Genomic DNA, 12,428 nt, shown 5'->3' with positions numbered 1-12,428 from the left:
CATCCTTATTCATTCATTGACCGGCACCACCTTAATTTTTTTCATTGATTGGCACTTTTAAATAACATAACTAGCCACTAGCGTCCTATGTACACCCTTCTCCTTCCCCTAACATGGGCTTATTTCTTCTTTCTTTAGTTCTCCTTGACAAAGGGCGAGCAGCCCGAAATGCATTGGAGTACGCGTATATACAGCACTGTGGATGTAATACAATGATATGAAGACAATATCGTTTGAAACATCATTCCAATGATTTAAAATTGATGAATAAACCTAAACTGCATCGCAAAACTTAGGAGTCATTTCGATGAACATTTAAGGAGTGCCTCATACAGGGGATGTATCTGCAAACCTTTGCATACACTTATTAGTCCTATATTTCTAGGCGCTGGACGGAACCGCCTCCCTGGAGAGCACCCAACTCTGCCTTAAAACCACACACCTAAACCACCACCTATCGTGTTGTGCACCTCCCAATCTTCTTGTTTTGCTAAATAAGCAGTAAACAGCAGAAACATGTTGACCACGCACACCGGGTCACTGGGGTTCTAATATAAACCACCAAGTGACCTCACTGTTTTTAATGTGAACAACTGGCCTTTTAATAAAGTTGTTTGGGTCCAGCTGTGATCTTTTACAAACCACTTTTTCACCACTGATAACATATGTCACTTCACACCTTTGAAATATCTGCTCCGCTGCAATCGCAGGCGTCGAAGCACACAGGGGGGATACTCGGTCCCTCCTGTGGGAACCCCATTATGAAGCATGTCACCATTAGGGTGAGTGAGGGTTCTTTTAGAAAATAGTTTTTTCTTTCTTTCTCCCAGTTCTTTGACCGCACGCGTAAACTTAGTTTTTACACTGTGTTTTTCTTTAATTAGGTACAATGTCACTTGTGAATTTACAGCATTAGGCGCTCTTTTGTTGTTGTAAATATTGGAAGTAACTGCAATTATTTTGCTCCTTCATGAAGTAATGTACAGAATGTAATCCATTAGATTATAGCCAGGGCCACTGGAATTACGCAATTGTGGGCCGTGGTGTTTTTCACATAATTGTAGATTTGCCAAATTTGCCACACAATCCATGATTTGCAGCATAATTGCAGATTTTATAAAAAAAAGAATTGTTTCTAGCTCAAATGGTTCAAAACTTACTAAAAATATAACGATGTGAGCTTAGGCTCAGTGGAAAACCCTTTGCCAAGGTTGACTGCTTATCTTTCTGTTGTTTATTTCTATATGTTGGTGTTAAATTGGTACTGATGAGGTGCATCCAATTCTAAAACAGAGACACCAAGTATAACAAGCATTTGCAATGCAATAGGTCTCTTAAGTTTGGAGCTATTGGCATTGCTAAATATTGCAACACCAACAGCAACAAAAGTCTATTAATTGTATGCCAAAAAAAAAGTGTATTTATTTTTGGAGCAATGGTGGCATGCTGCGCTTTACATGAATATGTTTAAAAGTAAAGTGTGCCATACTGCGATTTTGGAAAGGGGCGACCAATCGGTCCCCCCGAACGTATGGTGGAGTACCACGATCCCCCCGGGAAGCCATCTTGGGCGGGAGGCGAGTCTCGGCTGGTATGCCCGAAGCAGCGTAGCCGGGGCGTGCCTTTTTCCCGCCCTAGAGTGGGCTGGCCTAGACACCAACGCGGCCGGCCACGCCCTCGGAGGCAGGCGGGGGCGGGTTCACGCCCACCCTGAAGACGGATAAAAGGAGCGGAAGCCAAGAAAGCATCCTCTTATTCCTGTGCTCTGAAGCTGCACCTCCCCGCTGCACGTGAGCTCGAGACGGAACGAAGAGCAATTTTGAGCGTTGTAATCTTTCTTTTTGTCTTACAGATATCCCGTCTAAGAATGCCGAAGAAGGTCGGAAAGCGGGTCGGTACCGAGGAGATGCTCCGCATACTCATGAAGGAGATAGCCGATCTAAAGAGAAAGGTTGAGGCTAAGGACGGGGAGGGAGGACCGAAACGGCCTTTACAGGGAACAATTCCCGGTGGAAAGAGCAAGAGGCCCAGAAGGGGAGCACTTGGGAGGGAGACCCCGGTTCCCGAAGCGCCACGAGAGGAGCCAACTCCGGCGCCAAAGGAGGGGAATCCAATCCCTGTGGTGGTCACCCCTGCGAACAGGGAGGATATGCCCCCCGAGTTAGCGGCGCAATTGGCAGCGTGGTTGGGAAACGATAGCGAGGGCGCCACGGCTGACGACGCCCGGGCAGTGTTGAGGCAACTGCGGGAATCTAGGGAGGCTGCGAAGACTCCATCTCCTGTTCCCCCGCAGGTCCCGGCGGTTGGAAGTACAGCAGGCCCAAGTTCGGCGACAAGCGTGGGGTCTACTTCAGGTAAGCGGCCATTGCCGATTGCGGGGGGGGAGTCTGCACCTTCTCGAAAGAAGAAGATTGCCCAGCACGTCCCACTAGAAGTCAAGGAATTGATTTGGGTGGATAAATATGTAAACATGTTTTCATTGCTTACCGACCATTACGAGATCGAGCATGTAAAGAGTCAAAAGGAGCTCATGCATCCAAGTGTTTGGCGCGCAAAAATGGCCGCCTTTAAGGTCGACGAGACCATTGGTACTTGGGGCAGAGCGTGGGGAATTTTTACTTCCATCATGGGGGAGCGCAGACCTGAGTTGTTGACCGAGTTACCCATTTATCAGTCACGTATTATGGAGTATTCTGTGGCATATGGGGGCAATCAGTGGTTCTGCTATGATAACCTGTTTAGAAAAGCTAAAGAACACAACCCGTTGTTGTCTTGGGATTGTTACGACTCTGTGTCTTGGCAAAAAATGGAGAGTACAGGGATGTTGAAGGTGCCATTAGTAGGGAGTAACGGGGGGGAATCCTCCCGCCAAAACTCTGGGACGCCCTTTCGGACGGGTACAGGTAACGAGTTCCACACGAAGCCGAGTGGCAACACAGGTAAAAGGGGGATCTGTTGGAATTTTAACAGGGGCAAATGTACCAGGCCCCAGGGGTCATGCAAATTCAGACATGAGTGTGGGGGGTGCGGGCAGCCATCCCATCCTGAGTCCATGTGCAGAGCCAAAACGGGTGATAACGGTGGTAAGGGAGGCGCCAAACAGGTCTAATATAGTCCGAGGGGCGCCTTTACCGACCCCGATTGATACCATGGCAATGATTCCTTGGCTCAGCGAATACCCAGATCATGCTTCCGCTGGGGTGTTACGGAACGGGTTTTCATATGGTTTCCGCATCCCAGTGGGGGATTTTCAGGGGGTACCGGACTGTAAGAATCAAATGTCGGTCTTACAGCACACGGCAGTGGTGCAGGTGAAGATTGGGAAAGAGGTGACTCGAGGTCGTGTCGCCGGTCCATTCGATTTGCCACCAGTTGCTAATTTTGTGTGTTCTCCTCTAGGGGTGGTCCCCAAGAAGGACCCGGGTGAGTTTCGGCTGATACACAATTTATCAGCCCCACGTGGTCTTTCCGTGAATGACGCAATAGACCCGGAAGTATGTTCGGTGCGGTACGCATCTTTCGATGAGGCCGTTGCCATGTTGAATCGCCTGGGGCCCGGGACGCTGATGGCCAAATCGGACATCGAGTCAGCGTTCCGGTTGCTCCCGGTACACCCAGACGATCAGCGTCTCCTTGGTTTTCAGTTTCAGGGTCGCTATTACATGGATAAATGTATGCCAATGGGATGCTCGATTTCATGTGCCTATTTCGAGAAATTCAGTTGTTTTCTGCAGTGGGTATTCACGAGGAAGACAGGTTTTCAACATGTTATGCACTATCTCGATGACTTTCTGTTTCTGGGGGCAGCCGGGGATTCTGAGTGTGGACAGGCCTTACATGAATTTTGTGTCCTAATGAATCAATTCGGTGTGCCATTGGCGCCAGGTAAGACGGTGGGCCCCTCGACCTTGATCGAGTTTCTGGGGATCGAGCTCGACTCGGTGGAAGGTTGTTTTCGATTACCTAAAGAAAAGGTGTTAAAATTCAGGTTATCCCTTGAGACATGTATTCGTGCAACGAAAGTGAATCTGCATCAATTGCAACAGGTGGTGGGTCAGTTGAATTTTGCCCTGAGAGTAATGCCGATGGCGCGCCCCTTTTCCCGCTCGATCGCACAGTCCATGGTCGGCTTGAAGGAAGGACATCATCGTACAAGACTCTCGGCAGAGGTTCGCCAGGACATGCGCATTTGGATTGCATTCCTGGCGGATTTCAATGGTCGAATTGTCTGGAATAAACCAGCAGTGTCTTCCGAGGAGTTGGGGCTATGGACAGACTCGGCGGGGAGTATGGGTTTTGGCGCCATATTGGGTACACAATGGTCGGCTCAAAAATGGCCGTCATGGTGGCATGAGTGCGGGTTGACGAGTAACATTGCTTTTCTCGAACTGTTCCCTATTCTGGTGGCCTTGAAAACATGGCCAGAAGGGTTTAGGGATCACTCTGTGGTGTTCTGGTCTGATAACATGACCGTGGTTGAGTGTATCAATAGTCAGGCAGCACGTTGCAAATTGATTCTGAGACTGCTCAAAGAAATTGTGTTGTTGTGCATGCAACTGAATGTACTGTTTAGGGCGCGACACGTGCCGGGGGTGATGAACCAAGCGGCTGATGCGCTCTCTCGTTTCCGTATGCAGGCCTTCTGGGGTTTTCTGCCCACAGCGGACCCGGTGGCGGCACCCTTTCCCGAAGCTCTCTGGTCTCTCGGTGCCCCGAACTACAAGACCTCGTGGGAGAGAGTTTAGCACCCAGGACGAGGAAGGCATATGAAGGGGCGTTCCGTTCCTATTGGGCCTTTTTGGGTACTGCCGGGAGGGAGCTTTGGGGTCTGGAAGAGTGTGTAGTGAGATTCCTGCTCTCTTTACGTCACGCAGGCAAGTCAGTAGCTACGGCCCAGAGGCATCGGGCCGCCATTTCCTTCATGGCAAGGGCTCATGGGATCCAGGACCCGACAGCGTCTTTCGTTGTGCAAAAAGCGCTACGTGGGTGGCAACGCCTTGAGGGTCGCAGAGTAGACGATAGGCACCCGATAGGTCTGGATAGGTTGGCCCTGTTATTATCCGTGCTACCGGTAACATGTTCATCCCAGTACGAAGCAGTGTTGTTCCGAGCCGCATTTGCATTAGCATTCCATGGGGCTATGCGGGTAAGCGAATTAGTGGCAAGGAACAAGCAGGATACGATGGGGGGACTGTGCCGGGAACACATTCAGGTCAGGGAGGAGACAATGACGGTCTCATTTGTCAGGTCCAAATCCGATCAGGATGCAATCGGGGACTGCGTAATCATCCAGAGGATCCCCGGGTCTGCCATGTGCCCTGTGGGGTGCGTAGAGGAATATTTAGCACAGAGGGTGGCAGCATGGGGGGGGACCTTGTTAAGACACGCTGACGCCACCCCACTGACGAGGTTTCAGTTTCAGCGGGTGCTTGCGATGTCGATTTCTGCCGCGGGCTTGAACCCCGGCGACTTTGGGACCCATTCCTTTCGGATAGGGGCTGCTACGGAAGCTACAGCCAGGGGTCTGAACGTTGAACAAGTAAAACGTGTGGGGCGTTGGTCCTCAAACTGTTATAAGAGGTATGTGCGGTTGCACATGTTGTGAAGCTGTAATGATGTACTCACGCTTCTTGTTTTTGTTTGGTTTTCAGTTGCGCAAGCCTACGAGGCGGGGCGGACTGTCCAGTCGACCCGACACCGGGGGGCCAGCGGTCAGACATTGCCGGCTGTGAAAAAGGAGGTGTGGGTCGTGGGCCACTCATACGTGAGGCGTGCCGCGGACGTATTCAAAGCAGGTGACATGATTCACGTAGCTGGGGAATACGGGTACAGTGTGTCCTTCTACGGAAAGGACGGGCTCTGTATTGACCAGTTTCGATCATTTTACGAGGGTTTGTTAGGGCGGACAAGGTCACCGCCGTCTGTAATCATAGTACATCTTGGGGGCAATGATTTGGTGACCACTGGTAGACGACTTCTTCTTGAGGCGATGCTTTCCACGGTAAGTTGGTTGGCGAGAAGAGTTCCAGGGTGCACAATTGCATGGTCCCATATGATCCCACAGAAAGTGTGGCGGGGGGCTATTTCTGTTTCTGCGCTGAATCATTCAGTAAGGAAAATTAATAATAAAATGAGTAGATTGTTTCGTTCAAGTACACTGCATTCTGTTTCGCATGGTTGTATTAAAGGGGACAGTATGTATTTGGGGGACGGTGTTCATTTGTCCCGGGTGGGGAACGAATTACTCATAGGAGACTTCATAGCATGGTTAAGGAGTTTACAGCATGACCTTTAGGTAGGAGTGTTTTGTGGGGGGTCCGGATAGCCGGTCAACTATCCGGCCTGTGGCGGTAAGGTCATGATCGGTGAGCAGTAATTGGAAGATCCCTATGAGGGGGCGTCACCCATTACGGATGGGAGCGCGCGGGGGAGGTGGCCAATTGGCCCCTCAACGGGGAGGCGGTCCTGTCTAAGGAGAGGCCGCCGGAAGGAAAGGAAAGGTGGTCAAGGCCCCTTCCTGGATAGGAGGGGCTACGGCCCCTCCTGGGGAATTTCCCAGGGCCAGGACATCTGCGACGGCAGATGGGTAAGTTGTGTGGGGTGCGGGAGGGGGTTTACGCTACCTTTTAGACACCTCACACGAGTCCTCGAACGACCGTTAAATGGCGTCGAGTTTATTGGGGCCCCCGTCAAGTACAAAGGGTAATTGGTAGATGCACTTGAGGTACGCCTCTGTGCGGTCGCTCCTCTCACAAGTGAGGGGGGTATTTCTGGTTTAGGGATCTGACACCGGTTACGACCTTGCCGTTGGCCCTTAACGTTAGGATGTACAATTTCAAGTCAAATGTTTTGTAGGATGTTAGTTCGGCTAGGAGAACCTTTGTATTAGAGATCTGTTAAGGTTAGCCAACATCGTAATGTGGAAATGAAATTGTACATTATATGAAACTGTTATTTTAATGTTTTCTTTTGTTTCATATTTTAATAAATACGGCCGGGAAGGGTGACTCCCTTCCCGCCTTCCAAAAGTTCAAGAACTGTTTCCGGTTTCCCAATTCTTGGGGATTGTGTTGAGAGGGGGTGGCGGGTATCTCGGCCATATGGAAAGGGGCGACCAATCGGTCCCCCCGAACGTATGGTGGAGTACCACGATCCCCCCGGGAAGCCATCTTGGGCGGGAGGCGAGTCTCGGCTGGTATGCCCGAAGCGGCGTAGCCGGGGCGCGCCTTTTTCCCGCCCTAGAGTGGGCTGGCCTAGACACCAACGCGGCCGGCCACGCCCTCGGAGGCAGGCGGGGGCGGGTTCACGCCCACCCTGAAGACGGATAAAAGGAGCGGAAGCCAAGAAAGCATCCTCTTGTTCCTGTGCTCTGAAGCTGCACCTCCCCGCTGCACGTGAGCTCGAGACGGAACGAAGAGCAATTTTGACCCACCCACCAGCCCCTGAGGACAGCGATTCGTGGTAGATACAGTTGATATAGTATCTTTTGTTTTCTCTGTTTTCTTACAGGTTGTGATGATTGTCGTGAAATTTCTTAACGATGCAATAAAGATTGGTTATTTTCAGTATGTTTTGCAAATAAAGTAATTTTGAACAAGGATTGATCAGTATTTACGCTTGATAATAAATGTTGTTTTGCTTTGTAAATCTTAGTAACTTAGGTAGAACTGTCGTATTTATTTTGGTCGGGGGCGGTAAGGTCATGATCGGTGAGCAGTAATTGGAAGATCCCTATGAGGGGGCGTCACCCATTACGGATGGGAGCGCGCGGGGGAGGTGGCCAATTGGCCCCTCAACGGGGAGGCGGTCCTGTCTAAGGAGAGGCCGCCGGAAGGAAAGGAAAGGTGGTCAAGGCCCCTTCCTGGATAGGAGGGGCTACGGCCCCTCCTGGGGAATTTCCCGGGGCCAGGACATCTGCGACGGCAGATGGGTAAGTTGTGTGGGGTGCGGGAGGGGGTTTACGCTACCTTTTAGACACCTCACACGAGTCCTCGAACGACCGTTAAATGGCGTCGAGTTTATTGGGGCCCCCGTCAAGTACAAAGGGAAATTGGTAGATGCACTTGAGGTACGCCTCTGTGCGGTCGCTCCTCTCACAAGTGAGGGGGGTATTTCTGGTTTAGGGATCTGACACCGGTTACGACCTTGCCGTTGGCCCTTAACGTTAGGATGTACAATTTCAAGTCAAATGTTTTGTAGGATGTTAGTTCGGCTAGGAGAACCTTTGTATTAGAGATCTGTTAAGGTTAGCCAACATCGTAATGTGGAAATGAAATTGTACATTATATGAAACTGTTATTTTAATGTTTTCTTTTGTTTCATATTTTAATAAATACGGCCGGGAAGGGTGACTCCCTTCCCGCCTTCCAAAAGTTCAAGAACTGTTTCCGGTTTCCCAATTCTTGGGGATTGTGTTGAGAGGGGGTGGCGGGTATCTCGGCCATACTACAATAGTTAATTGTGGATGCGTTAACAATTGATGTGTGCACGGATGGCTGGTGGTGTGTGTGCCTGGTGGAAGCGTGCCCTGATGGCTGGTGGTGTGTGTGCCTGGTGAAAGCATGCACTGACGGCTGGTGCTGTGTGCCTTGAGAAAGCTGCACTGACGGCTGGTGGTGTGTGTGCGCCTGGTGAAAGCGTGCACTGACGGCTGGTGGTGTGTGTGTGCCTGGTGAAAGCGCCTGGTGCCTGGTGAAAGCGTGCACTGACGGCTGGTGGTGTGTGCCTGGTGGAAGCGTGCACTGACGGCTGGTGGTGTTTGTGCCCGGTGAAAGCGTGCACTGACGACTGATGGCGTCTGTGCCTGGTGAAAGTGTGCACCGATGGTGTGATTGTGTGTGTGATTGTGTGTGTGGTTGTTTGTGTGGTTGTGTGTGTGGTTGTGGTTTTGTGGTTGTGTGTGTGGTTGTGTGTGTGGTTGTATGAGTGGTTGTGGTTTTGTAGTTGTGTGTGTGGTTGTGATTGTGTGTGTGGTTGTGATTGTGTGTGGTTGTGTGTGTGTGTGTGTGTGCGTGGTTGTGTGTGTGTGTGTGTGGTCCCATCTATAAAGGTGGAGATCGCAAGAACCCAATTAACTATTGCTTAATAGCCCTGATCGATGCGGAAGCAAAATACTACGCATCCCTGGTGCTAGCTGATCTAGCACATTGGTTGGACATGAACAACAAAATCCCGTTAAATCAGACAGGATTTTGTCGCGGAACAGGCACTATGGCAAATGCAATGGTACTGTGCTTGATTGCTGAAAAAAGTCTACAAAACCATCAGGAACTTTACACTTGTTACGCTGACTTTAAGGCGGCCTTCGACCGTGTCAGCAGGAAACTACTATGGGTCAAACTGAAACAGCAGGGCCTGCCAGACTCAATCTTAACGCCGATCATCGACCTGTACACTAACACCTGGATGCAGGTAAAGATCGACAATGGACAGCGGTTAACCCGGAAGATCAGCACCTTCGATGGACTAAAGCAAGGCTATGTGTTGGCCCACCACCTCTTTAATTTATTCATGGCCGACCTGACAGTAAGCCTTGACCAGACCAATGCACATCCACCGCGGCTAGGCAATCTCCATGTAACACATCTATCCTATGCCGGCGATGTGGTCCTACTAAGCCAGACGAGAATAGGCTTGCTACGTCTACTACAGGAATTGACCCGATATACTAAACAGAACTTGCTAGAAATAAACAGCACGAAAACAAAAACCATGGTTATAACTCGACGCCACAAAGCACCACCAACCTTCACAATAGACAACATTAAACTGGAAGTGGTGGAAAGTTATAAGTATCTCGGGATACAATTGGACAAGCGCCTTAATTTCTCTACGCATTTCAATAGCATGGAAAAGAAGGGCACTGTCCTATTGCACACTTTTACCAGCCTAGCGACCAAACTTAAAGGCCCTCTGGTCTCCCCCCTGCTAACAGTAATGAAAGCTAAGTTACTCCCAACAATAGCTAATGGGAGTGTATTACATCATGGCAAGAGTGCACAACTCCTGGACAAAGTACAAATGAAAATCTACAAACGTGTATTTGCGTTACCAAGCAATGCATCACCTGCACAAGTAAGACTCGAACTTGGTTTGCAATCCCAGGTGCTGATGAAAAAGTAAGAGACTATAAAATTTTGGTACGATGTCTGGATGAACCAAGAAATTGCGGTCTACCGTGCTATGTGGGAAACAATACACAAGAGTCCCAACTCCCACTATGCCAAGTACCTTAAACTGTCTTTAGAATCGACTGAGTTGGCTGCACTCTGGGAAACCAAGCTTCCAGTGCAATCTTTCAAACAGTTGGTAAAGAAGGCTGCCAACAGGCACTCGTTGCTCAATGATAAGTTAACTTTTAGTCACCGGAACCACGCCTGGATGACAATTCAATCTTATAAAAAACCTGTACCGGCAGCCTACCTTGACCTTGCTTTCTCGCCATTTATCAAACGTAAATACACCAATTTAAGGTTGGGTAGCTTCCCAACAAGTGCTGATCTACCAAAGTGGAAGCCCCAAGAATGTGAGGAATGTGATCTATGTGGCGCAGGAAGACAAGACTTCATCCATCTGATTTGTATTTGCCCGGCTCTGATTCAGAAACGTCGGAGTTGATTAAAAACCAAGTTTAAGGAATATGGAATACGCACCTTCCGGTCTGCGATCGTACAAATTTTATGTTCAATAGATCCACAATTTATTTGCAGAGCAGTCAAATTTATTGCCAATTTTGAGAAAAAGCGAAGATCACTGGCAAAGACTTGAATCAGCAACATGTCTACCTTTAAATTTGAAAGACATTCTCATTTTAATAACTTTTTTAACCTCCATACAGCAGTGTTAACTTTCTGCTTTTTAATACATTGTCGTATCTATATTTTGTAATGGTTTTTATTAACTATACAATAAAGCTAATAATAATAGTGTGTGTAGTTGTGTGTAGTTGTGTGTGGTTGTGTGTGTGTTTGTGTGGTTGTGTGTGTGTGTGTGGTTGTTTGTGTGTGTGGTTGTTTGTGTGTGTGGTTGTGTGTGTGGTTGTGGTGTGTCTGGTTGTGTGTGTGGTTGTGGTTATGTGTGTTGTGTTTGTGGTTGTGTGTGTGGTGTTGTGTGTGTTGTGTGTGTGTGCAGTTGTGTGTGTGTGGTTGTGTGGTTGTGTTTGTGGTTGTGTGTGTGTGGTTGTGTGGTTGTGTGTGTGTGGTTGTGTGTGTGTGGTTGTGTGTGGTTGTGTGTTTGTGTCTGTGGTTGTGTGTGTGGTTGTGTGTGTGTGGCTGTGTGTGGCTGTGTGGGGTTGTGGATGTGTGTGTGCTTGGTTGTGTGTGTTGTGTTTGTGTGTGTGGTTGGGTGTGGTTGTGTGTGTGGTTGTGGGTGTTTGTGGTTGTGTGTGTGGTTGTGTGTGGTTGTGTGTGTGTGGTTGTGTGGTTGTGTGTGTGCTTTGGTTGTGTGTGTGCTTGTGTGTGGTTGTGTGTGGGCTTGTGGTTGTGTGTGTGCTGGTGTGTGTGTGTGTGCTTGTGTGTGGTTGTGGTTGTGTATGTGTGAGGCAGCCAGCCACCCTGCACCAGCTTCTGAAGGCAGCTAGTCACTCTGCTTCACTGCACTGGCACGATGAGATGCCATTTGCTGAAGGCAGCCAGTTACCCTGCCGCGTTGCACTGGCATGAGATGCCAGCTGGTGAAGGCAGCCAGTCACCTTGCTTCTCTGCACTGGAATGATGTAGGTTCACAAATGTTATCACTGTATTCCTCCCTGGTGTCCCCTCAAGTCTTTCTTCCATCCCCATCCTCACCATGAGAGACTGAAAGACTGAGATGAAATGAGTGACTGGTTGAGAAAAGGACAGCCTCTGATGAAAGGAGGGACAGAATGACGAGGGGAGAGATAGCCCGTGTAGTACAGGATGGCAGTACCACTAGAAGACAGTGGCAGGAGGAGCCCACTAAGAAGCCGAGAGCTTCTGGTGAAAGGAGGAACGGAGTGACTCGGAGATGGAGACACAGCCCATGGGGAGGGAAATTAGGAGAGACTGAAGGGGTGAAGTGAATGGAGGAGACCGGTAAGAAGCAGAGACTCTAGTGAAGGAAGGGGCAGGGTGACTAGGAGAACGCAGAGATAGCCTAGAGTGGTGGTGGGGAGTGCCACAAGGATAGACTGAAAGGCGGAGATGAAATAAGTGACCGGGTTAGAAACATCTGGTGAAAGGAGGGGCAGGGTTACAAGGAGACGGGAGAGACAGCTGCGAATAACCAGTGGGCAGCATCCTCAAATGCCACGCCCCAGCTTCCGAGCCACAGATCATAGATCTATTGCATTGACATTGTGAACCCACTTTAGCAGCTAGAGCGGGGTGGGGCTCTATATGTACCTCTTCTGTCTGCAACTTGGCAGATAAACGTGTAACGTTAACGCAATAAAGGTGAAAAAAGATGGG

General features: G+C 49.4%; 1 protein-coding gene across 2 annotated transcripts in view; it reads left to right on the top strand.

Annotated features, from left to right (window-relative positions):
* Window positions 1–12,428, top strand: part of CTXN1 (cortexin 1) — a 137,864-nt gene that overhangs the window by 28,855 nt on the left and 96,581 nt on the right. The gene's annotated exons all lie outside the window — the stretch shown is intronic.

This window comes from Lissotriton vulgaris, chromosome 12 (assembly GCF_964263255.1).
Source record: "Lissotriton vulgaris chromosome 12, aLisVul1.2, whole genome shotgun sequence".
NCBI lineage: Eukaryota > Metazoa > Chordata > Amphibia > Caudata > Salamandridae > Lissotriton > Lissotriton vulgaris.
The sequence above is the reverse complement of the archived record's forward strand: the minus strand, read 5'-3'. Positions and strand labels throughout refer to the sequence as shown.